At 41.7% G+C, this 24,400-nt stretch overlaps 1 protein-coding gene across 1 annotated transcript in view; it reads right to left on the reverse strand.

Moving 5' to 3' along the window:
- The window catches only part of Plcb4 (phospholipase C beta 4), a 304,729-nt gene extending 281,676 nt beyond the window's left edge, over positions 1 to 23,053 (reverse strand). The window contains exon 1 of the mRNA XM_035446711.1: positions 22,523 to 23,053. The gene's annotated coding sequence lies outside the window, so the exon portion shown is untranslated. The remainder of the gene's footprint in view (positions 1 to 22,522) is intronic.
- Between the last annotated feature and the right edge of the window lie 1,347 nt (positions 23,054 to 24,400).

The following is a 24,400-nucleotide window of genomic DNA, read 5'->3' on the forward strand; positions in this document are numbered from 1 at the left end:
TTGAAATTCGCAGGCAAATGGATGGAACTAGAAGAAACCATCCTGAGTGAGGTAACCCAGTCACAAAAAGACAAACATGGTATGTACTCACTCATATATGAATTTTAGACATACAGCAAAGTTTTACCAGCCTACAATCCTCTTCACCAAAGGAACTAGGCAACAAGAAGGACTCTAAGAGAAAAATGTATGGACCCCGGAGAATGGGAAGGGGCAGGATCTCCTGAGCCTGAGGGTAGGGGAGAGGGAGCTGCCAGAATGAGAGGGGGAGAAGAGGAAATGGAGGAGTAGAAAGGTTGAGTTGGGGGAAGAATAGAGGAGAGCAGGATGAGAGATACCATAACAGAGGGAGCCATTATAGGTCCAAGAAGAGATCTGACACCAGGGAGATCTACAGAGATCTACAAGGATGACACCAACTGACAATCTAGGCAATGGTGGAGAGGCTACCCTAAATGCTCTTCCCCTATAGTGAGACTGATGACTACTTTTTATGCCATCCTAGAGCCCTCATCCAGTGGCTGATGGAAGCAGAGGCAGACACCCACAACTCTACACTGAACTGAACTCTAGAACCCAGTTGCAGAGAGGGAGGAATGAAGATCAATAGGGTGGAAACCAGGCTGGTGAATCCCACAGAGACAGTTGGCCTGAACAAGGGGGAGCACATGGAACCCAGACTGCTGTCTGGAGGCCATCATGGGACTGATTCAGACCCCTGAAAGTGGATGTCAACAAGGAGGCCTTGGCACTCTTTGGGGCCCCTGGTAGTGGATCAGTATTTTTCCCAGGTGTAATAAAGTACTTTGAGAGCCCATCCCATGTGAAGGGATGCTCTCTAGGCCTGGACACATGGGGGAGGGCCTAGGCCTGGCCCAGGATGATGCTGTGGAATTTGGCGAGTTCCTGTGGAGGACCCCTACACTCCATGGGGAGTGGAGGGGGAGAGGGAAGGGGCTGGTAGAGGGTTGGGGGGAAGGGGAGGGAGAGGGCCAAGGGATTGACATGTGAAGCAAACTTGTTCCTAATTTAAACTAATAAAAAATAATAATAATAATAAAGAAGATACTTAATAGGGAAAATACTTGATATTAAAAGTATAAAATTTTAATGTGAAGCTCCATACTTCCATTCTGAATGTTTATTTTAACTGTACAGAAGTTCAAGGGGCTGCATGGGCTTTTGGTCTAGTTAATATTGGTGTATGATGTATTCATGTATTTGCAGGGGTATTTATAATAACATTTATAAAATTAAATTATATATATTTCACAGATACTTTAATGTATAAAATTTAAATATAAAGTTGAAAAGAAATGATTAGGGAGGATATAGGATGTTGAGCCAGCAGCCTAATTTCCCAGAATCTTAGTCATTGTTTTTAATCTGTAAAGTAGAATTAAAACCACTTTCCTCAAAATGACACACAAGATTCTAAAGAGAAAAATACACAATCCAAAGCTTGTGATATAGGTGAGGCATGCACCACAGTGCTCTAGCATACTGAGACATGTTCTCAGCCTGATTTCTGGGGGCACTCAGCTGAATAAAGCAGAGGTGGCACACAGTCACTCTTTGTTAGGAAGATACAGCTGACTTCTATTAGACTGGATACAGGCCAGCACAGTGTTAAAATTCCTTGTACAATCACATGAGGGTTCAACCACAGAAAGTGTCAAAGTAACAATCCCCACCCCCCACCCCTGTAGTGTATTTTGGGTTGCATCTGCTACTATTTCTCTCTGCTTAGACCAGGTCACCATTCCCATCTAATAAGTGAGTTACCCTTTCCTCTGAGTTTGCAGCAGTCATAGGGTTCTTCACTCTATTGCTGCATTTCTTTGCTCTCCTTTTTTTCTATTTTCTTTTGTTCTGGTCTTTGCAACATAATGTATTTAAATATGAACAGGAAGCCTAAGATCTATGGTATTCTGAGCATAATAAAAGCATTATCCATCTCACCAATATGAAAAATGAGGAGCATGATCTAAGCGATTGGAGAAGAGGGAAGTGTGGGAGCAGAGCAGAGAGGAGCATTATCTTCATCTCATATCTTGACATCAATAAATACTCTCTAAAGCTAATAAATTCTATAAATGAAGGATTTTGCATTGCTGTTCAAATTTATAATAATTTGCTACCACAAAAAATCCTGAAAACAAACACAAAAAAGACAAAAACAAATTTCAGGAATAACAGAAATAATAAAGAGGCTACTGAATAATTGGGAAATAGCATCAAAGTGGAAGCCAGGTTTGTTTACCTGGGTCTCAACCTCTCTGTTATACCCAAGGACTCGGTGCCTTGCCCTTCACCTTGCACAGCTTCTACTGTTGGGATTCTAAGAGAATGTTTGCTTTTTTTTTTTTTTTCCCTAGACAGGGCTTCTTTGTGTAATAGCCCTGGCTGTCTTGAAACTCACTCTATAGACCAGACTGGTCTTGAACTCACAGAAATTGGCCTCCCTTGCCTCCTGGGTATTGGGGTTAAAGGAATGTGACACTACACTGGCTGAGAGAGTGATTCAGATTTCTCCCAGTATCACCTAATTGGGCAGATATTCCTCAGAGGTTTAATAGCAGGATATAAGTCACTTCCTTCACATAGTTAAGGGTTTTACCCCACTTGCCTTCATCTTCACAGTTTCAGGAAGAAACTAGTTACGGTCACACAGAATCTCTTCACAAAAATCTCCACTTCCCCCGTGTTCATTTTCTTGTTTCCTACATGAGCTAGTGTCAAACTCACAATGTAGCTAAGGATGACCTTCAGCTCCTAACCTCTTCCAGCCTCTGAAGTGCCGAAGGTGCAGGCTGCAGGCTACTCTCACTCCTCCATTCCCAATTGTCTTTGTTGTGCTGCCCTCTGATACTCACTTCTGCTTTCTGGTGCTCAACAGCTGGCACAGCCTACAAATGATAATTTTCCTCAGCCCTCCCAGCTCCAGGTTAGGTGATATCAAACTTCTAACTAGTAACTTAAAACTGGCAGGGATAACTCCACCAAAACAATCGGCAAATAGTTCAAACCAGGCTTCCTCTCAGGCTACCTGTGGCCAGTGACAGTACAACACTGTAAAGGCTAGTGCATCAGACAAGATACACAAACATGAGCCATTTATATAGTGGTGTGCAAAGTAAGAGTAGATTAATTTTTTCCTTAGGGACAATACATCTTTTAGGCTTGTAAATAGTGAATTCATTTGGAGGGTTTAATTTCCTTAATACTACACTTCCACAAGGTACACTAGAGTTATTATAAACACTACATGCCTATGATCACAAATGAGGCTTTGTTTCTAGTGTGAATACCATGCTGTCCAGTTCTCTTGAATATCTGCACATAGCATGTTTGGCCCTGGTAGCTTTAAATAGTACATCTAACTTGGTTTCCACTATCCTCATTACCAGGAAATGTAAGAAAACATAAGCATATTTATTTATTGTAACATAATGAATAAAACCTTTCAAAAATGCAGACGCAATCACATTGCTGCCTCCTCTACTTCTTTTTCCTCTTATCTCAAACACAAAACCATTGAGAAGGTAATAATCACATCATTCTTCCCTAGTTTCCAGCTGTCTATAGATTAAAAACAAAACAGTTACTTAATGGTGCCATTGATCCCTTCAACTTTGCAAGGATCAACTGTAAAAAACAACATCCAGAATACTCAAAGTCAACTCAACGGGACTGGAAAGAAAGGATAAATTATCAGAGAACATTATTGTACAGCATGTCAAAGCCCGTCTAATAAGCACAGACAACTGGTCTACCTGGGCCATCTACCTAATGACCATGAAACAAAACTATTTTACAGAAGGAAAAACAAGCATGCCAAAGAATAATCAAGCATATCAGTATCATCTGAGATGATATTACCACCAGTGTCTCTAATTCTTCATGCTCAATGACCTAAATATCTCATTGCATCATTAGAGAATGGTGTTACTAAATTCTACCAATAATATCATTACTGAATTCTATTTCACTAAGAATTGTCAGAAAAGGGAGAGAAATTATTAGCTTTAAAGAACAGAGACTATGGGATAATAAAAATTCTTCCTTAATTCTCTTACCTAGGGTTTTTTGGGGGCAGGAAGAAATTCAAAACAACATTTCTCTGTATAGCCTTGGCTGGAAAACTCTCCATAGACCAGCCTGGCAGCAAACTCGGAGATCTATCTGCCTCTGCCTCCCTAGTGGTGGGATTAAAGGTTACATAGCGATTTTTAGCAGATTTATTTTCATCTTTATTTATGTGTGTATCTGAGTATGCAGGGGCCCTTGGAGACCAGAAAATGGTGTCAGATTCCCCTGGAACTGGAGTTACAGGCAGCTGTGAGTCACCTGACAGGAGTGGTGGGAACTGAACTCAGATCAGCAAGTGTCCTTATCCTCTGCACCAGCTCTCCAGCTCCTAACTAAACACTTACTGCACTTCAAGAAAAGCATGCAGTGTTCAACAGGAACAATGCTGGGTGCTATTCAGAAGGTTGGAGTTGATTCTTATTTCTTCATTCGAATCACTAAAATAATGTTTGTTTCTCAGAACATGACTTTTGGATTGGCAATGCTTTGTGCTGGAATTCAAATTTTGCTATCGCCTGCCACACACTGGCAATCAACAGCTCACAGCTTAAAGATAAGCCCATATAGCACAAATGTGTAAGTTCTGAGCATTGAACTAGAATTAGATGAACCTTGGTTAAAATCAAAGAGATTTAACTTTCAATAGATAGGATTCTTCTACTGTTCAATGTTCTCATTTCTACAATAGAGACAAAAACTATCTATTTCAAGGGATCACTAGAAAGAATACTAAGAAACTCAATGAAAAATACACAGTAAACTGTCTAGTATATAGTAAGTGCTCTCTAAAATGGGACGCTTCACTGCCACTCAGTGCTATGGTCTGGCACACTACACCCATGAATCAGCTCAGCCACACAGGTATTCATGGTGGTACCTTAAAATCACAGCAGTTTAAACAAAAGCATCTTCAGCTGCAAGCTGCATAATAATCACTGGGGAACACTGTAAAACAAGAGTGTGGTCTATGACTGGTGGGGCTTCTGGTGAGGTCTGAAGCCCTGCATTTCTAATAATCTCTTAGAGGATGCAGATAATGGGCCAGGAACTGCATTCTGAGCACCAGATATCCAACAGTGTATTCTTCCACTACCACTTCTCTGGCAAGTCCAAGCATGCTAGCCAATGTCTCAACCTTGAGTCTACCACTCAACCTGACTTCCCTGCAAAACTAGAACTCTTGGTCAAGCCATGGACCACTTAAGATAACTGCTAAACATAGAATACAATCATAAGCAAATACAGGGACCTACAGAAAAGAACTCCAGCTTTCAAATTAAATAAGCCCAGCTTCAAACTCTAGTTGATGAAGTACAAGTTGTTTGTATGACTTTGGATTGATTGCAAAACTTACCAATTTGAGTTTCCTTATTAATATAAACTGCCAATAGCAATTTAGCTAAAATTTAAGATATTTCAAATAAAAATATGCATTTTGTGGGGAAGGTTTCAAGACAGGGTTTCTCTATGTAGCTTTGGAGCCTGTCCTGGAACTTGCTCTGTAGACCAGGCTGGCTCCTGAGGCTGGGATTAAAGGCGTGGGCCACCACAGCCCAGCATTTTTTAAAAGACAGATGCTTACTTTACAGACCAAGTTTCCCTGGAATTTATTTTTATTTTCCTGTCCTTGCCTCCTGAATACTAAGATTATAGGCCTCCTCATCATGCCAAGCTACTAAGGCATATCTTAGAAAAAATTAATATTAACATTAATGAACATGTATAGCCATGGGCTGACACACAGTATATAATAGAAAGACAGTAGTTGCTTTTCCCACTCAAGTGTTTAAACACTTACTAACATAGACCTGGCCTGTTGTTCGAACTCAGCTCAGAGGCCTCTCTCTCCTGCAAACCATCTGAAGACTGCCTACTACCGGAAATTCTTTACATGCTATTTCAAGTTGCCACATTAGTGATTTCCCAAGAGAACGAATCTGATTTCCTAGTATATTGTAATCATCAACACCTAAAGAGTGAAAGCAAACTGTCATTCACACAGCTCCTCTATACTGAAAACCTTGTAGTTTATCCTCCCATACAGATAAAAGAGAAAACAAACAAACAAACAAACAAACAAACAAACAAGTCATCTCCATCATGGTCTTGAAAACAGCACTATTTTTTTTTCTATTAGCAAAACGTTATTATAAGAAATCATCCTGGAGTGACAAGATGGCTCAGTGGCTAGGCTCAGTTTGCCACCAAGCCTGCAAGCATCTCACAAATGACCGGAACTCAATCCCTGGAACTTATATGATGAACGTATAAGTTGTCCTGCACACATATGTGCAGATATGCACATATACATATATACAAATAAATGTTAAAAGAAATTTGTCATTAACTCATAATAATAATTCTGTTTGCTCACTTCTAAGAGCTAAAATGGTTTCTATCTATTTTTGTTATTTTTAAATTACGTATATGCACATGTGTCTATATATATATATATATATATATATATATATATATATATATATATATGAGCTCAAGTGCCTGCGGAGACCAAAGGCATCCAATCCCCTTGGAGCTGTAGTTACAGTCTATCTGACATGGTTTGAGAACTCAGCTTGGTCCTCTGCAAGAGGAGTATACTCTCTTAATTGCTGAGCCATCTCCCTAGTTCCCAGTTTTTTTTAAACCACACACACACACACACACACACACACACACACACACACACACACACAGAGAGAGAGAGAGAGAGAGAGAGAGAGAGAGAGAGAGAGAGAAGAAAGAGAGTGTGTGTTTTCTCTTTAAAAAAATTAAGTTCTCCCAAACATCAGTTGGATAATTTTTTCAATGTGAATTTGCTGTGTCCACTATTTGCTGGCACTGTACCAGGCACAATTATACTCTAAAGAATATATACATTATGTCTGTGCCCATGATGTCCTGATTACTTAAAACAGCTCCCACCTCATGTCCAAAGCAGGACACATTGCCAACTAGTTCTGATCCAAAACGTAGGCCTGGCATAACAGACACTATAAGCCACCTGTAAACCAAACACATCAACATTGTTAAGAGAATTGACATGGCCATAATCCCTCAAAAGGCAAGTGATATGGAATGTACCACCAAACAATGCTATAGCTTGCATACCTCACTTCCACAATATAGAGGAACAGCAGCCCATTGTGATATGGAGCCTGTGACAGCTTTAGCATATATACACCGTCAATGTATCTTCTTGGAATATGACCACCTTCTTTTCCCAACCATGAGATCCTTCGCAGACCTCAGACCTAGCAAAAGCTTCCTGATGCTCACAAGCATACTAAACAGATAGTGGGACTCTTTTAAACAGACATGCAAGCCATACTTTATATCTTGCTACCTGCTTACCACTACAATATAGAATACTGATATTGAATATCTACCTATAACCTTATCTTGGAAACAGGAGTACTAAGCAAGGATGAAGTCAGTTTTATTCACCATCTTTAACCTGTTAAACCTCTGTCAAGCTGAGAACTCCCCATTCCTAGAAACCCCATGAATAGATGACTTACTGCCTACAGAATCATCTGAATATGAGTTCATATTAATCACAGAAATTGGATGATCTGCATAATATAAAGGATTCCATAAAAGCATAAGGGGTTGGGGGTGTATCCTAGTTGTTAGACTGCTTGATTAGCATATACAAAGCCCTGGTTTCAACATCCATGTATGTATAAACCAGGTGAGGTAACACTGGATCTGGCAATGAGAAGATCAGAAGCTCAAGGTCATCTTTGACTACATAGTATGTTTTAAGGCAAGCATAGGACATATGAAACTCTATTACAAAAAAAAAAAGAATTACACACACACACACACACACACACATACAAAAGAAATTTTGTGATCAATCAGTAAAACCTTCAATGAGGATTAATTCACTGTTCACATGGATGAGTCTTAATTTTACGCACAAGTTGTTCTTACTGAAACCTAGACACTTATAGGAAACTCCTTCCCATCACATGAAAACAAGCTAAATCACAGCATTTACCTTAAGATGGCACATGAAACGATAGTTTCCCTTTTCAGCATAGTCAGTTTAGAATAATCCTGTATTAACCACAGCTACCATATATGCAGAGATTATCAACTTTGAACCAAAGAGGTGCTATTCCCAGGGTGTCTATACGTGCTCTAATGCATCACCTAACAGTTATGTGCTGCTGATCAATCAAGATTGACATAAAACTACAGTCAAAGTAGTCTGGATTAACATTCAAGAGTGACCACACCTTCTCAGATGTAATTTAAGTAAAACACACCCACAATTCTCCACAAGAAGACCCAGAAGTGTTTGCTAAGGCAGCTGCAAAGCCATGTGTGGCTTTAAGGCTGATAGTTCGTGTACCATCTTGCCTGCCCTGGCTGGCTGAAGACACAGACCTGTATGCCCTCAACACCCCGAGGGTTTACTGTCCCTAAGACAATTCTGAAGACAACATATCTCATGTGTTAGACATGTTATTTCCAAAGTACGAGAGTCACTACTACTGTTGAACCTCAAAGCAATGTTAAGTGGTTTACAGATTCAGTGTGGAAAGCCCAGAAAACCCTTTCCAGGAAGTTGGACCAAACACTCTTATCTGATATCAAATAGTTTCAAGATCCCCTATCACTTTCCCTCCCTTCCCCTCTCCCTTCATTCCAGAACTGGGTTTTGATACACAGCAGCATCCACTTCACACTGAATAGCATGACTTGCTTTCACTTCTTTTTTTTTTAACACCATGACGCAAGTCTTCCTATTTAAATACATTTATTTGTGGTTAATAAGCAATGAGAAACATTGACTGACAACAGAATTAAAATTTACTCCAAATGGCTGTCACATGGAAAGTACTTCAAGGATCCCTATAGGGTATGACTGAAATGGCAGCTTTGTGACTTGCTTTGTCTATCTCTCTGGAGATAAAGATAGCTACTCCAGAGACTTATCATGAAGACATATGCCATGTAACAAGAATTCAATGGAAATGAATATTACCAAAAATTTACTAGCATTTTATAAATAAATTACCTAGAGAGTAATTACCTCCTAACTGCCTCCTGTCGATGAATTGGAACACAAGCATAAGGGACTTCTTCACGGCTCAAGTGAACATGTAAAGAAAACCCTTTTCTGTTTTGTTTAATAAAGTAATCAGACAAATAAGGAGCATGACAACCCTCCATCCTGGAATAAGTAAACCAAAGGTACTATCCTGAATTCTGTATTATAATTCTATTCTTTCCCTTACTAAGATTCAAAATGCTACAGGCTGGGGATGAAGCTCTGTGGCAGGAGCTTCACCATCAAGTTTAATGCCCTACTTTCTTAGTTTTTTAAAATTTATTCTTGTCTCATATATTACATCTCAACTATGGTTTCCCCTCACTCTCTCCTCCAACCCCCCCCAAATCCCCTCTCCTCCAGATCCACTACTCCTTTCCCGTCAGGCCTCCCAGAGATATCAACCAAACCTGGTATGTCAATTTATAAGACTAGACACATGCCCTCATACTAAGGTTGGACAAAGCAATCCAGTAGAAGGAAAAGGGTCCCAAAAGCAAGCAAAAGAGTCAGAGAGAGAGCCCCTGTTGCCACTGTTGGAGTCCCACAGGAACATTAAGCTACACAACCATTAACATATATGCAGAGGACCTAGATCAGACCCATGATTGTCAGTTGAGTCTCTGAGACCCTGTAGACCGTGGTTAGCTGATTCTGTCGGTCGTTTTGTTGTGGTGCCATGACCCCTCTGGCTTGTACAATCCTTCCTTGTCCTCTTCTTCAGGATTCCCTGAGCTGCACCTAATGTTTGGCTGTTGGTCTCTGTATCTGCTCCCATCAGTTGCTCGATTAAGCCTCTTTGATGATGATTATGCTAGGCTCCTGCCTAAGAGTATAGCCGAGTATCATTAGGAATCATTTCAATGACCTTTTTTGTTGATCATGTTTGGTTCTATCCTTTGTCTCTGGGATACCCAGACTATGGTTCCTGACCTTCCAGGCAGTGTCTGGCATGGGCTCCTTCTTGTGGCATTGTTCTCAGTTTGAACAGGTCATTGGTTCATTCTCACAATTTCTGTGCCACCTTTACCCCAGCACATCTTGCAAGCAGTACTAACTGTGTATTGAAGGTTTCCTGGCTGCATTGGTGTCTCAATCCCTCCACTGGAAGCCTACCTGGTTATCAAGGATGTTAAAGCTCTATTTTCAAACCCCAGCACCAATAAATGGAAGGAGACCCACCATTCCTTACCCACTTGACAAGTTTGTGGATTCCATATAAAATATCCCCCTAAGGCTCTTGTGTCCAAGGCTTGTTCTCCAACTACTGGTACAATTAAGATGTGACTAGAACTTGAGGTTGTTAATCACATCAATCAATTGCTATCAATGAGTTCATCATACCTGCATAGGCTAGTCATAGAAGGTGGGGCCTTGTTAGAAGAATAAATCAGTGGAGGTTTTCCCTTGAAGAACATATCCTGTCTCTGACCTTATTAGGCTCTCTTCCCACCTCTGTGTTCTCTCCTGTTGTGGGACAATCTTTTTGTACACTGTGAAGAACATTGCTCGCATTGGTCTAATAAAGCAATAGCTAGGCACAAAAAGGTTAGGCAAGACTTGCAGACAGGGAGAGAGTTCTCTTGGATAAAGAAGGGAGCAGTTGCCAGGAGGTACAGGGAGAAGCAAGATAGGAACCAAGCCATGTGATAGAACTTAGATAAGAAATATGGGTCAATTTAAGTTTTAAGAGCTAATTAGTAACAAGCCTAAGTTATTGGTCAAGCATTTACACTTAAAAATAAGTCTTTATGTGGTTAAATGGGAGCTGGCTAGCCAGACAGGATATTATACCTACACTCTTCCTCCACCCATCAGCTGCCTGGCCACCATTACCATTACTAACTCAGGGCCCAAACCATAAGCTGAAAGAAGCCTTCCCTTTTTTAAGTTTATTACTCTCAGGTATTTTGTCAAAGCAATGGATACTGTTTTCGTGAACTTCAGCACAGCAAATTTAAATTAAAGCCATGTTACATGAAGGATTTTTAAAAATTAAGCTTGAATAAGACACAAATCCCTATTTCCTCTTTTATCATTTTCTTCATGTGATGTTTCTTTATTATTGTTAATCTCTAAGGAAATTCCTCTATTTGTGCATGTACCCTAATATAACCACCTAAAATGAGTCATAAAATGCATGGAGAAAATCACTTCAGATTAATGCTTTGTGCCTTGTTCACCCCACTACATTTAATAGGCATTTTGACTAAAATAATGAAGAGCAGAAGGGCAACACTGTATGGTGACATGGACCAGGGACCTGAGAGGTTCAACCAAAGCCATGTCCACTCACTGTAGGCCAATCCTACTCCATAAGCAACTTGATCCCTTAGTCCCATTAGTTATCAGCTCCCTAGAACTTATCCAGGGCTCCCTGAAAACAAAAAAAGACAACAGACCCTTAAGTAATTGTGAAGAACAATGGTTAACACTAACATTAATGCTGAATGCAACTGTAACCTTCAAGATGCCCAGAGCCCAGTTATCCCTTAAAGACAAGATAATACGGTATGATTACTTTTGAATGTCACATGTACCTGCAAGGAACAGGTCTGTAAATTGTCAGGGCAATTTATGTGCAAGAAGTCCAAAGTTAATTTCAAAAGTCTAAACTACTGCTTCCTTCCACTCTCAAGTCTGCCAAACTGGCCTTTTATTCCCTGCATGATTTATATGACCTGTACTCACACCCAAAGAAGTTATTCAGCATGAGAGTGAGACAGGATAGCAGAACCTGTTGCCTGAGTAAAAACCTCTGGCATATCACCACCTTAATTTCATCATCTAAGAATGGCATTATAAATGTAGCATCCTCTTGAGGCAGTTGAGAACTACATGCAGCACATAGCTAATGCCATTGCTAGTGTTAGCTTTCTGAGTAATGGCCACAGGTACCCTTTATATGACTTCTTAAACAATTATCTATGAGAGATGACTGAAGACACAAGAAAAACCTACAAAAAGGCTTCCTGTTGGCTATCATAACTGTCAAAATTTTATGAGCATATTCTGACATTACATAGTACATTCAAATGAAACAATTTAGCAGAGTAAGACAAAAGAAGTATTCCTATGAACAAAGTCTTCATTCCTACTATGTGCTGCTAAGGGGCTTAAAATGCTCTTTCCTAGTTTGGGAATTAGACTTACATTGTCCTTCTTGGTCTTATAGAATCAGGGACTCTAATGTAGATGCCAGCAAAAGTTGGCTATGTTCATTCTGAGCCTTGACCTTTTTCTCAGACCATGCAATCACCATGAAAGTCTAGGCTGGCCTACTGGACGAGGAAAAACTGCATGGAGAAAAATCACCTCATCCCACACCAGCCAGCACTCAGCCAAGCTACATCCGATGCCCAATCCAAATCAGCAGAACCATCTGTCAACCCACAACTGACCTTAGATGCGGTCCATGATCCAAACAAGGCCACAAGAACCATGTGGCTCATCTATAGATTTGATAAAAGGCTACGTTTTCTCACATCAATGAATGACTCACAAACACTTTCTCTTCCTGCTGATGAACTCCTCCAGATTGATATTCACCATAATAGGGTCTTCAAACACTATTCCCTTAAAATGGTCACAGGATAAATAGCCTAACAGCTAAGGTAAAGTGGCCCAAGTAGACAATGCAACAAAGAAGAAATGTAATCTGCATTCAAGTAGACAGGACAGAGGATGGGGACCTGGGCTCTAGACCATACTACAAAATCATGGTGTACTTTTACTAAAAATTTCCTCACCATGAACATCTGTTGTTTTCAAGCAACCGCTACTTCATACTTAGCTATTAAGAACAACCAAAGTCAACCCTAATTCATCACAGTAACGTGGGTTCTTAGAATAAGTTAGGAATGAGCCCTTGACCCTTACACCTCCAGAGATGACTTCTCAACAGCATCTTTAGCTAACCTGAAAAACCATGGCTCCAACAGAAAATGAGGCATTGCTTTTATCTAGACAGGACATAGCAGCAGCTGGCTTTTTTCTATTCTCCAAAATAAAGGGTGAGCACCTATTCAAACATCACTTTGCTTGAGGGGCTGTAGCTGATTTTCCTATTCATTCCTGATGAAGAACAGAGAGCTGAACACACAAGAGGGAGGAGTGAATTCTCCCCCTGTGCACACACACATCCACCCAGTAGCATTCACAGAACAAAAAATGTACCTGGACTTCCATTTTCAATTCTTCCTCTTGGCTTTTCTTTAAATATCTAATTATGAAGAAACTTATGTATTTAGATATTTTTTTTTCCTCTCTGGGGAATCCAGAATCAAATCACTTTGCCAACACGGCCAGCAAAACAAATCATTTGTGTTGTGGCTGAGCCATACGGCTCCCTTCACAAACACCAGCAGAGCCTGCACAGCTTTGCTCTCACAAAGCCATTTGGGGGAAGATTTTTATGGCAACAGAGGAAATGTTTCTACCAAAACAACACCTACAACTTTGCTGGAGATATTTTCAGGAGGTTTCCCCTACTGCCGTTTAAGTTGTTCGAATATCTAGTTAAAAAGTCTGGCTGATGGTGAGGCTGTTGGGCCCCAGGGGAGGATTTCTCAATCAGTTATTGCAAGAGTAACCTGGAGCAGGTCACTTAACCTGGCAAGACCTCTGGCTGGTCATAAAACAGAAATCTCGGCCCTTTCAGGAGTCTAAGAAATGATGCAATAATGCACAGTTAGCACCCGGGTTACATAACAGGAGTTCAAGAAATGAAGGGTGTAGTAGAGAAGTGACGATCCAGGCAGGAAGTGACATGGCAAGGAGATTCATATATAAGCGAGGAAACAGGAAGTATGCCTCTTTTCCCCTCCGCTCCTGCTCCAGTGGCACAATGTGATCCACCAGCAAGGATGGATGCCATAAGGCGTCCGATAAGATAGGTCTTATAACATATATAGATTTATGATAGTTAAGACTGAGCTAACAGATGAGACTCCTAGTCATTGGCCAAGCAGCTTTGAACCTAATACAAGTTTCTGTGTATTCATTTGGGCCTAACTAGGGCAGGCGGCTGGCATAAAGCGCACATGTGGCGGTGGGGCTCAGGCAGCTTTTGGCAGAAAGATTTAGCGTAACAGAAGGGCACTGGAAGGATTTGTGGGAAATTCAACACTAAATTAACCTTAAGAATCTTAGGGACTAGAGATGTGCTATAGTCACTGTGGTCTAGTGAAGAGACTCCACCTCAGGACCAAACAGTAATTCCCAAGCTGCTTGAGGGAGGCAGGCAGAAGACTCAAAGCCTCTTGAGACAAAGCCCTTGATTGTTCCCCCATGATAAAATACCTCAAACAATTACTGTCATTGAATACTGCTGTCCTCACCTGCTTTGGAACTGCCTTCTTCAAAGCCTGAATCTCAGCTCAGCTTCTCCCTGAGCTCCATCCCGAACCCACCCTTCTCTCCACAGGCTGGATATCTGGAGCACCACAGAGTAAAGCTCTGTTTCATCACCTCCAGTTTACAGTCCATATCCCCGGAAATCCAAACTGAGACAGCACAGCCACATTCGCTGTTCAGGTGAAAAAGCAATCCCCACAAAGGTTAAGAAACAGGTTGAATCCCACAAACCATGAGTGGTTTGGCTAGAACCAGACCCCAGAATCTTAAACTGTCATTCTCGATCATTTAATGGAATTTCCATCTTTTCGATCAATAAAATAGACTAAGCATTTGGATGTCATCCTCACAGTGGACTGCAAGAAACAAATGAGCACAGGGAGAAAAATGTTGTAAAAATATAAGTAAAACAAAAAGGCAACCTCCAGGCTACCAGTGCAATTCAAGCTTCAAACAGATCTGGGCACAATAGTCAGCAATGGGGAAAGAGGGAGAGAGGAATGGCTTTGACAACCACCTGGTATGATGTTATTAGAGTCCAGGGGCTAAAACAACCTGATGACAACAGCAGAGGCTTCCAACAGGTGAGGGGGAAAACCAGGCATTGATTGACCCAGCTATTCCTATGGGTACTGAGAGGAGAGAAAGAAAGAAAGAAAGAAAGAAAGAAAGAAAGAAAGAAAGAAAGAAAGAAAGAAAGAAAGAGATACCCTGGCTTTTCCTCCACTCCAACTTTCGCCAGTGCTTACTGCAAACCTACCCAGATGCCAGATGACAACACAGCTTGGGAGCATGAAAGAGGCATGGAATAGATCTAATGAACAAAACTGTGTTAAACAGCCCCCAAACCACAGCAGAAAAAGAACCAGCAAGAAGCATAAACAATGAGAATGAAATCAAACAATGTAAGGCATGATTCTACCTAGAGCCTCTGAAATGGCAAGTGACCCCACACACTCAAGCAGTCCTAAGCAAAGGGCAGCCCCTTGATATGAATTCTCACACTCACTGGCTCTTTACAAGCACAGGGCTTTGTTGTTGCTTGGCTCAAAACCTAAGAACTAAAAGAACAATGCTGCCAGGCTCACACCTTTACTCCAGCACTGGTGGGACAGTTCAAGGACAGCCTCCACTACACAACAAGACAGACCTGTGCTTTTTTAAAAAAAATAAACAAATAGCATAAAAATAAAAGTAATGGTTAGCATATAGCTCAGTGGTGTAACACTTGCCTAGTATGAGAAAGAGTCTGGGTTCTATTGAACCACCAAAAATAAAAAAAAAGATATGTGTGTATGGGGAGGGGAGGCTAAATATTTCCCATTATTATCTGTTAAATAAAATTTTAAAAATCTAACACTTCAAAAGCATTTCTATCACAAAAATAGTTTAATAGATTGTGTTTAAGTAGGTAGGATTTCATTCCCCAAATTTTACTTATTCAGCTCAAATTGTTCCTCTCAACTGTCAGCTAAATTAACTGCTGATGCCCCGCTATTCCAGAAGGCTAGATGTACCTTTACAATTTCATTTGACAAAGTAGGAGCTAGAAGGCAGATTCTTCTCGGAAGTCCTATGCTGACTTCTCATGCAGCAGATATTTGAGAAGGGCGGGGACAGGAAAGGATAGGAGAGAAAAACGGGAAAACAAACTAGATTCCCAAAGATGGGCAGCCACCCTTCTGCAAGCTTTGCTTTCCAGAGACAAACGCACCATGGCTACTCTCTAATTGTCCTTCTTTAAAAGTCCTTTACATTAAGGTCCCTGTAGAGGGAATATGATTTGCTCTTTCATATGGACTGCAAACACATTTTAATTTTTGTCCTTCCACCCTCCAAGAAACTTCTCTGAGGTCATTAGAGCCCAAATGGCTTGAGAGGGGATCTGAGGGTGAGCCAGCTCTGCCTGGAGCTGGCTGTTTAGCATTACAATGGCCAATTATCTTCTCTGTTTTCTCATTTCCTTCTGACATGATGCAACCATAACAAGATGGTATCTACAATCCCTTCAGCCCGGAGTGGGGTGATCCCACACCCCACACGAAGACAACAAAAACCCTTTACAGAACCAATTAAACTGTTTCTTCCTTGACATGGCCCAGACATGGTCTATTTGTAAGGCTGCTTACCAGAATTAAAAGTACAATCTGTGGTCGTGGCAGAGAAAAAAGTCTGACCTCATTCCTCACTCAGTTGACTGTGACCTCATCCAGCAGGTCCCACACTGGGTCTAGGGTGATCTGGCTACCGAACAAACTAAACTCTTCTTTTCTATACCCATGGCCTCTGCCATGTAACCTTCAAGGGCCTTTTTCCTGTCATAGACCACATCTGCCTTTGAACAATAGGATATTAGCAAATAAGATGCAAGCAAAGCAGTCCTTACACAGCAAGTTCGTTCCCCTCCGTTCGTGCTCCTGTATTATACCTAAGCAAACATGCTAGATCTAGTAAGCTCAAGGATTAAAGACACACACTGCAGAGACAAATCACCCCAGTCTAACAGCTAAAACCATGCTACATCACCAACAGACAGCCGAGTCACAAGGCACATCGGTCAACCCAGTGGAGGTCTGTAGAGTTGCATATTTAATCGTTGGGCCACAGACACAGCTCTCACCTGAAGTCAGCTAAGCCCAGAGGAAGCACGGGTGAACCTTTAATCTTCTAAAATGGGGACATTTAAAAACATTTTTTTGAAAATATTTTCAGGGCTGAAGAGATGTTCAGCAGTTAAGAGCATTTACTGTTCTTTTCGTAGGAGGACCTATAGGGTTTGGTTCCCAGCACCTACATGGTGACTCAAATACAGCAACAACTGGAACCATCTACAGTTACAGTTCAAGGAGATTCAACCCCATTTTCTGATCCCTATGGGCACCAGCAGGCACATGGTCAACATACAGATAACATACATAGTAGCAGAATACTCATACTCCAAATAAAATAAATAAGTCCAATTAGGCTTTTAGTTTTTTGAAGCAGGGTTTCTCTGCATTGCCCTGGCTGTCCTGGAACTTGCTCTGTAGCCCAGGTTGGCCTCAAACTCAGGGATCCACCTGCCTCTGCCTCCCGAGTGCTGGAACTAAAGGCATACACCATCATGCCAAGATAATTTTTTAAAATTTTGTAATGATTTTTTTAAAAAATTTTGTATTTAACTATGTGTGTGCACGTGTGTGTCCATGTGGATATGTGCATGTAAGTGCCTGTGGGAGCCATAGACATCAGATACACTGGGGCTAGGGATATGGACGGTTGCGAGCTGCCGAATACCAGGGCCAGAAACTGAACTCTAGTCTTCTGCCAGAGCAGTAAGTATGTGCTCTTCACCACTGAGCCAGCTCTCCAGCTGACTTTCCAGAGATGCTTACTTTATTGCCTTCCCCTGATGTTTCCTGGGTGCTTGTTATGCAGCTTACTGTGGCGATACATAAGGGATCACATTGCTGAGGATGCATTCAGCCCACCTGTAAGGACTATTTCTAGAACTGAGTTCCGAGTAGTGTTATCCTGCACACTTTAAATGCATCAGCACTTTCAGGGCCCTCAAAGTCCCGTGATAAAGAAATTGGCTGAACTTTGTCTAACCTGTATTTCACACAACTGGTTTTACCACAGACCTCCAAGGTCGATCCCCAATCAAATTACCCTGCAGCCTTACAGCCCAAGTCTAGGCTGAACTTCTACCCAACCTCTTTCCTGGATACACTATGTATTTTATTTTCTCTTCCAAAATGGGTTAATAGGCCCCTCGAAACAAAAACAACAGAAATCACCCCACAAGCACCGTGACATCACAAAACCTTATGCTCATAAACACATATGATAGAAATTAAGGGTGAATGACAAAAAAAGCTAAAATCCACACAGTGCAATAGTCTGTTCAAATAAATAAACCCTAAAAGTTCACTATTCTCATTTGTCTTTGCTGGCCTGGCCCAGAGCCCTCATGTAACTTCATCCCTCTCTCATGGACTCCTACCCGTGTGTACTATGCAACTATCTGAAACCACCTTTGATGCCATCAAATGGGCCTGGACCTTCTGCTCTCACATTCTCCATAGGTTGGTCATGTGTGATGTGAACCAGAAATCATGGTTCCACATTCCTTTGAATCAGCAGACGTCCCCTCAACATGTTAAAGTTCTTCAACCACTGCAGTTTTCCTGCTGGCGAGGATTAGGAAACACTAATCCCCCACATGTTCAGTGGCCACAAGGTGGCACCATGTAAACTGGTAAATGGAAACACCCCACCATATTTTGACAGTCACACTTCAAATTCAGGTGCTCAAATTTGCATTAAGTTCAGAAATACAACCCCAACAGAAAATTTGACCTCTACAGTGTGGATTTTCTTATATTCTTAGTCACATACAAATCTGAACACAGGCAGGATTCATACAACTAACTTTATTCATTCTTCATGTACTCGTTGAGATATTGTTTCCCCAAAGCTTTAACTGGGGCCCTCCAGACTGTGATGCAAGACCCACCCCTGATAGAATTCACCTGGCATTAATGTCTTTCAAATACACACACCTACCATTTGGTGCTGACTCCATGAGAAAGGTCCTTGCTTACTGCCTTGTAGGTGGCTCAGAGATGAACAATGAATACAGAATGGGAAAAGAACATGGCTAAAGGGAGAAAAGGACAGTTGGGAGGAAAAACGAACAAGTAAGATGGGTACTGAATACAAATAAGACTGAGGTTTCTGAGTGTTCTATCTTTATCCCCTTCTCTGCCCAATCTCAGGAAGAGATAACAACAAACACCAGATAACAACAGAGGAGAGACAAAGAGGGGAAGACTCTTTCTTGATGCCTGTATCAGCCAAAGTGACCACTGCGAATTTAGAAATAACGTAGAGCCAGACTTTCTGCAAGATTTTATTTCACTTCATGTCTAATTATGTATGCATCTGTGGGTCTCTAAGCAGGCTTATACATGTGTTGCAGTGCCTGCAGAGGTCAGAAAGGGCACTGGATCCCTTGGAAGGAGAATTACAGGCACTTGCATCCCACCCAAGGTGGTTGCTCACTTGGAATTACATGGGGATTCTCAGAAAGTACAATGTGTGCTTTTTTCCACTGAGCCACCTTTCAGCCCAAGCCACAGTTTTTTCTTAAGTTAAGGCACTCATCAAAAACATAGAAGGCATTGGGTGGGTGGGGGAATCATCCAGGCACTGGTGGCACATGCCTTTAATCCCAGAACTTGGGAGGCAGAGATAAGTGGATCTCTGAATTCAAGGCCAGCCTCGTCTACAAAGCAAGTTCCAGGACAGGCTCCAAAGCTACACAGAGAAACCCTGTCTCAAAAAACCAACCCCTCCAAAAAACAAAAACAAATTATATCCATGTATTTTTCTAATCAAGGAAAAAGACAAAACCTTTTGGAGGTGAATATTTTATGGCATCTGTTGAGCATGGAGGACTCATTCCCAGACTCCTGTGATGTCATGAAAGACACACAAAGAAAGACTTCCAGAGTCCAGTGAGTCTGATTTACTGCATCTAATCACTGAGGTCACAAGAGAAATATTTCAACTTCCACTTTGTACACAAAGGGAGATGTCATCTTTAAAAGGGACAGACGGAAATGAGTGCAAGGACAAGGTGTGTAAGAAGGGAAATGCCTGATGTGTCATTTGATTGCAGAACTCAACACTTAATACTCTTCAGGAGTTTTCAGGGAGACTTGGAACAGGCGCTGTCAAACATAAAGATCCTTCCAACAGGCCTCATGTACTTGACTGAGGAGCCCCTGGCTGCACAAATGTGCAGTCTCGTTCTCCAGGACTGAATTTCATTTGAACTATCCTCTGCAGCGCCCCACCCCTGCCCCAACCCCTAGTCACTGCATCTGAAAACAAGAGCTGCACAGGATTTCCAGAACTAGGAAAATTCAAAACATCTAAAAATTGGTTTAACTCTAAAATTAAGAAAAGGCATATCCAGCCACTGTTTATCATTCCCCCTCACCCACACCTCTGCCCCACCCGTGTGTCTGTCTGTGTGTGTGTGTGTGTGTGTGTGTGTGTGTGTGTGTGTGTGTGTGTGTGTGTTATTTCCCTTCCATCTGAAATCCTTTTAAAAACTCTACATAAAAATTATAAGCCATCACAACTGGCCACCAGTTGTGTCAGGAATGAGACAGCAGGCAAACTCTGTGATTGACACTCCCTTTTGTGACAGGACTATAGTTCTACTTCTCTGGGGAATTCTATACTTTGGAAATATTCCAAAATTCATTTCTGCCTCCTACAGCCTGATTTTCTGCATGCATTCTTTCAAAAGCCATCTCCATCCCCTGGGAAGAAAGAAAACTGATACCAAATTAAACAAAAGCAGCCTTTTGAAGGCCTCTCAAGCAAGGCTTCGCAAATAAAAGTGATTTCTTGACTTTGTTCTCCCTTTTCTCTCCACACAAAGTTAAATCCCTGAAGGTTGTTTATTAGTTTCATTTATAAAAGTGCCTCCAGGTAGGCAAATCCACGTCCCTGCTGCAGAAGGAAACCTGGCCAGCTAATTCCCAACACATGAACCACAGCGACAAGAACTCCCACAATGCACAACTGCATCCGCCCCCAGTTTCTTGCCAATGCTGCTCCTTAATTGGCCATGAATAGTTACAGTCAGCCCCAGCAATTTCTGCACCCTGGATAGCATAATCTCCTAAAGCATCAGCTGCAAGCTTAAAGTCCAAATTTTGAAGGAGCATCCAATTAATAATCATAATAATGATGAAAGAGATGCCAAACTGCTGCGTGGATTCTAGCTTTCATAGTGGAAGTTCAGCTAACTGAACCAAATTATTCTCCTACTCTCTCTCCTTCCCCAATATAAGTTGTTTGTATTCCCATTTTTCTTTTTAACTTTTTTCTTTTGAGACACTATCATTATGTATCTCAGGCTGGCCCAGATCTATCATTTTTTCCCTTTTTTTCTTTTCCTTTCTTTTTTTCTTTTCTTTTAATCATGGTCTCTTATAACCCAGACTGGCCTCAATCTTGCTATGTAGTCTAGGATGACCTTAAACTTCTTATCCTCCCGCCTCCATTTCCTAAGGACTGAGATTACAGGTATGCGACACCATATCATGTCTCCTCTAACTTGTCTTTAAAAAAAAAATAAGATTTATTATGTATACACTGTTCTGCCTGTATGTCAGAAGAGGGCATCAGATCTCACTGTAGATGGTTGTGAGCCAACATGTGGTTGCTGGGAATTGAACTCAGAACCTCTGGAAGAACAGTCAGTGCTCTTAACCTCTGAGCCATCTCTTCAGCCCACTCCTCTAACATTTCTTAAATGATCTTTTTAGTAAGGAAATGTTCTGCAACTTACGTAGAATCAAACTTCAGATTCCATTCACTAGCCAACACAGACTGAGCAAAGGCACTATCTGAATATAAAGATAATTGCCAACAGCTGATCTCGGGAAATCACAAGTCCAATCAGAAAGAAGTCTCTAAATGAATCCATTGCATTCGTGGAGCAAATATTTCTTGCATGCTTGGCCCACACTATACGCCATAATGGAAATACTGACACGAACCTCCCTTGCTCTCACAGAACTTCCAGGCTGGAGCAGGCACTGACAGCAGATATAAAAAATGGTCTGGATACCAGAAGATCCTAAAGGCAGAATTACAGATCTCAAGAACTGTAATATTAAAACAGGAAATTGGAACAAGATGGCACATGGCAAAAAAAAAATGTAAGGAGGTTAAGTCTTAAATCAAAAGATATTGTAAAGAAAGGGACCCAGTCAATTAAAGAATGTGCAAAGGCCCTGGGTGAGACAGGCCCAGCAGTAGTGAGTAACAGCACTTGGCCAGGGTAGCCAGCAAGGTATGAATAAGATGGGCAGCAACAGATGAAGTCAGAGGCAACAATGGAGGGATCATGCCCGACCACAAGACCCTTGTTAGGGCTTTGGTTACATTCTGAATGAGGCAGGAAGTCAGAGGACAACATTGTCAGACATATTTTAAAAGACTCACCCAGGCTGCTTTGTGGAGAATCCTCTGCAGGTAGGTGACAGCATTCACACAGACCAGCTGGAAGGTTTCTAGAAAATCCAGGCAAAGGAAACCAAGGGTTAGAAGGCAATGGTGACGGGAATCTAAACTGGCTGCCTTTGGGACACATTTTCAGTGTCAAATAGGACCATATACTGAGGAACTGGATGTCAGTATTTGAAGGCAGACATTGGTTTTGTTTGGATGTTTTTGTTGTTATTTTGTTTTGTTTTAGTTTGGTTTTCTCTGCTGAACTGCTGCTTTAGTTTATGTCTTAGGCATTGCCCAATCGTTTTTGTATTTAAAGTTTGGTCCTCAGCTTGGTACTAATAGAAAATAGTACAGCCAGGTCAAAGGAGGCTAGAGGGCTAGGGTGTGCCACCAAAAGGGATATATGACACTTCTTGTTTTTCTATTTCTCAGATGCCCTAGGAAAACAGTTTCTCCACCAAACACTCCTGGTCTTGCTTTCTGACTCACAAAACCAAAGGCAATGGGACTAAGTGATCATGGGACTAAACTTAGGAAACTCTGACCCAAGTCATAACAGGCATTTGACTAGTGATCGGAAGCTGACTAACGAAATGCTCAATAAAGCTTCAAATTGGTGCCCAGTGGGCTGTTAGTCACGTGGCTTGTGGTTACACACAAATTTATACTCCAGTCTCTATCTTCAAGCAACCCTCAGTTACCCTGGACAATGGTGATCAGAGCCACATTTCTCTGTCTTCCCCACTGAGTATCCAAACATTTTCATATCCATGTTATCTCCCTTTCTCCTCACCTCTTCCCTTTCCTTCTAATGTCACCCATCTGGGGCAAAGCACAACCATATCCCAGATGGTTTTGATAGCTCTGACGTCTGTCTCAGCAAAACTTCCTTGGAGAGCTTTCTATAGCCCTCCACCCTGTGGCCATATAATACTCTCCCAGCCTAGAAAGCCTTCCCTGACCTCTCTTGCACAAGTTCTTTTTTTAATGTGCTTACCCATGCACTCTGCCCATATTCTGACCTCTACAAAATATCCCCTTCAGGTCCCATGCCACATGTTCATTCTGCACTGCTGAGCAAGTCCTCGCTCTGAAAACACATGACAACTGGCATTCACTTTACACCCTCTACTTAGACAACAGAGCATTTCATATTTGTTAAGTCTCAGGAAGTGACAATGTCCAGAAAGGACAGTCTTGCCTCAGCTCAAGCTGGACTACAGAGGGATTTTTGGTTGTCAAATAAACGACAACATTCCTCAGGAACTTTTGAAATGAGTTCACACTTGCCAAAGGGAGTCCCTTCCCTTGCCTCTGGCAGAAGGTACATATGGCTCTCAGTTGACATCTAAGTACAGGCAGGCCTCTAGGCTCCCCCAGGTCCTGTTCAAAAGTACCTAGCTAGCTAGCACCCTGGCCTTTCTCACCTCCTCCCGGCCATAAACTCCCTTAGGCCTACCACAGCTCAGGGCTTCCCCCAGCTACTGAGGCTCCTTATAACCTGCCATTCTCACTTCTCTCTTGCCATTCTCACTATTCTCTCTTCCCTTACAGAGAGCCCCTGGCCTTGCCCTGTCTGCTTTTTTTTTTTAATTTAAATTTTTTATTTTTCATTTTACATTCCAACCCCAGTTTCCCGTCCCTCCCCTCCTCCCATCCCTTACCTCTACCCCTTCCAACCCCTATCCAATTCTCAGAAGGGGTAAAGCCTTCCTTAGGGAGTCAACAAAGTCTGACATAACAAGCTGAGGTGGACCAAGTCCCTCCCCTCTGTATCAAGGCTGAGCAAGGTATCCCACCATAGGGAGTGGGCTCCAAAAGGCCAATTCATGCACCTGGGATGGGTCCAGGTGCCACTGTCAGCCTCCT

The sequence above is a fragment of the Cricetulus griseus genome, chromosome 6, assembly GCF_003668045.3.
Source record: "Cricetulus griseus strain 17A/GY chromosome 6, alternate assembly CriGri-PICRH-1.0, whole genome shotgun sequence".
NCBI classification, from domain to species: domain Eukaryota; kingdom Metazoa; phylum Chordata; class Mammalia; order Rodentia; family Cricetidae; genus Cricetulus; species Cricetulus griseus.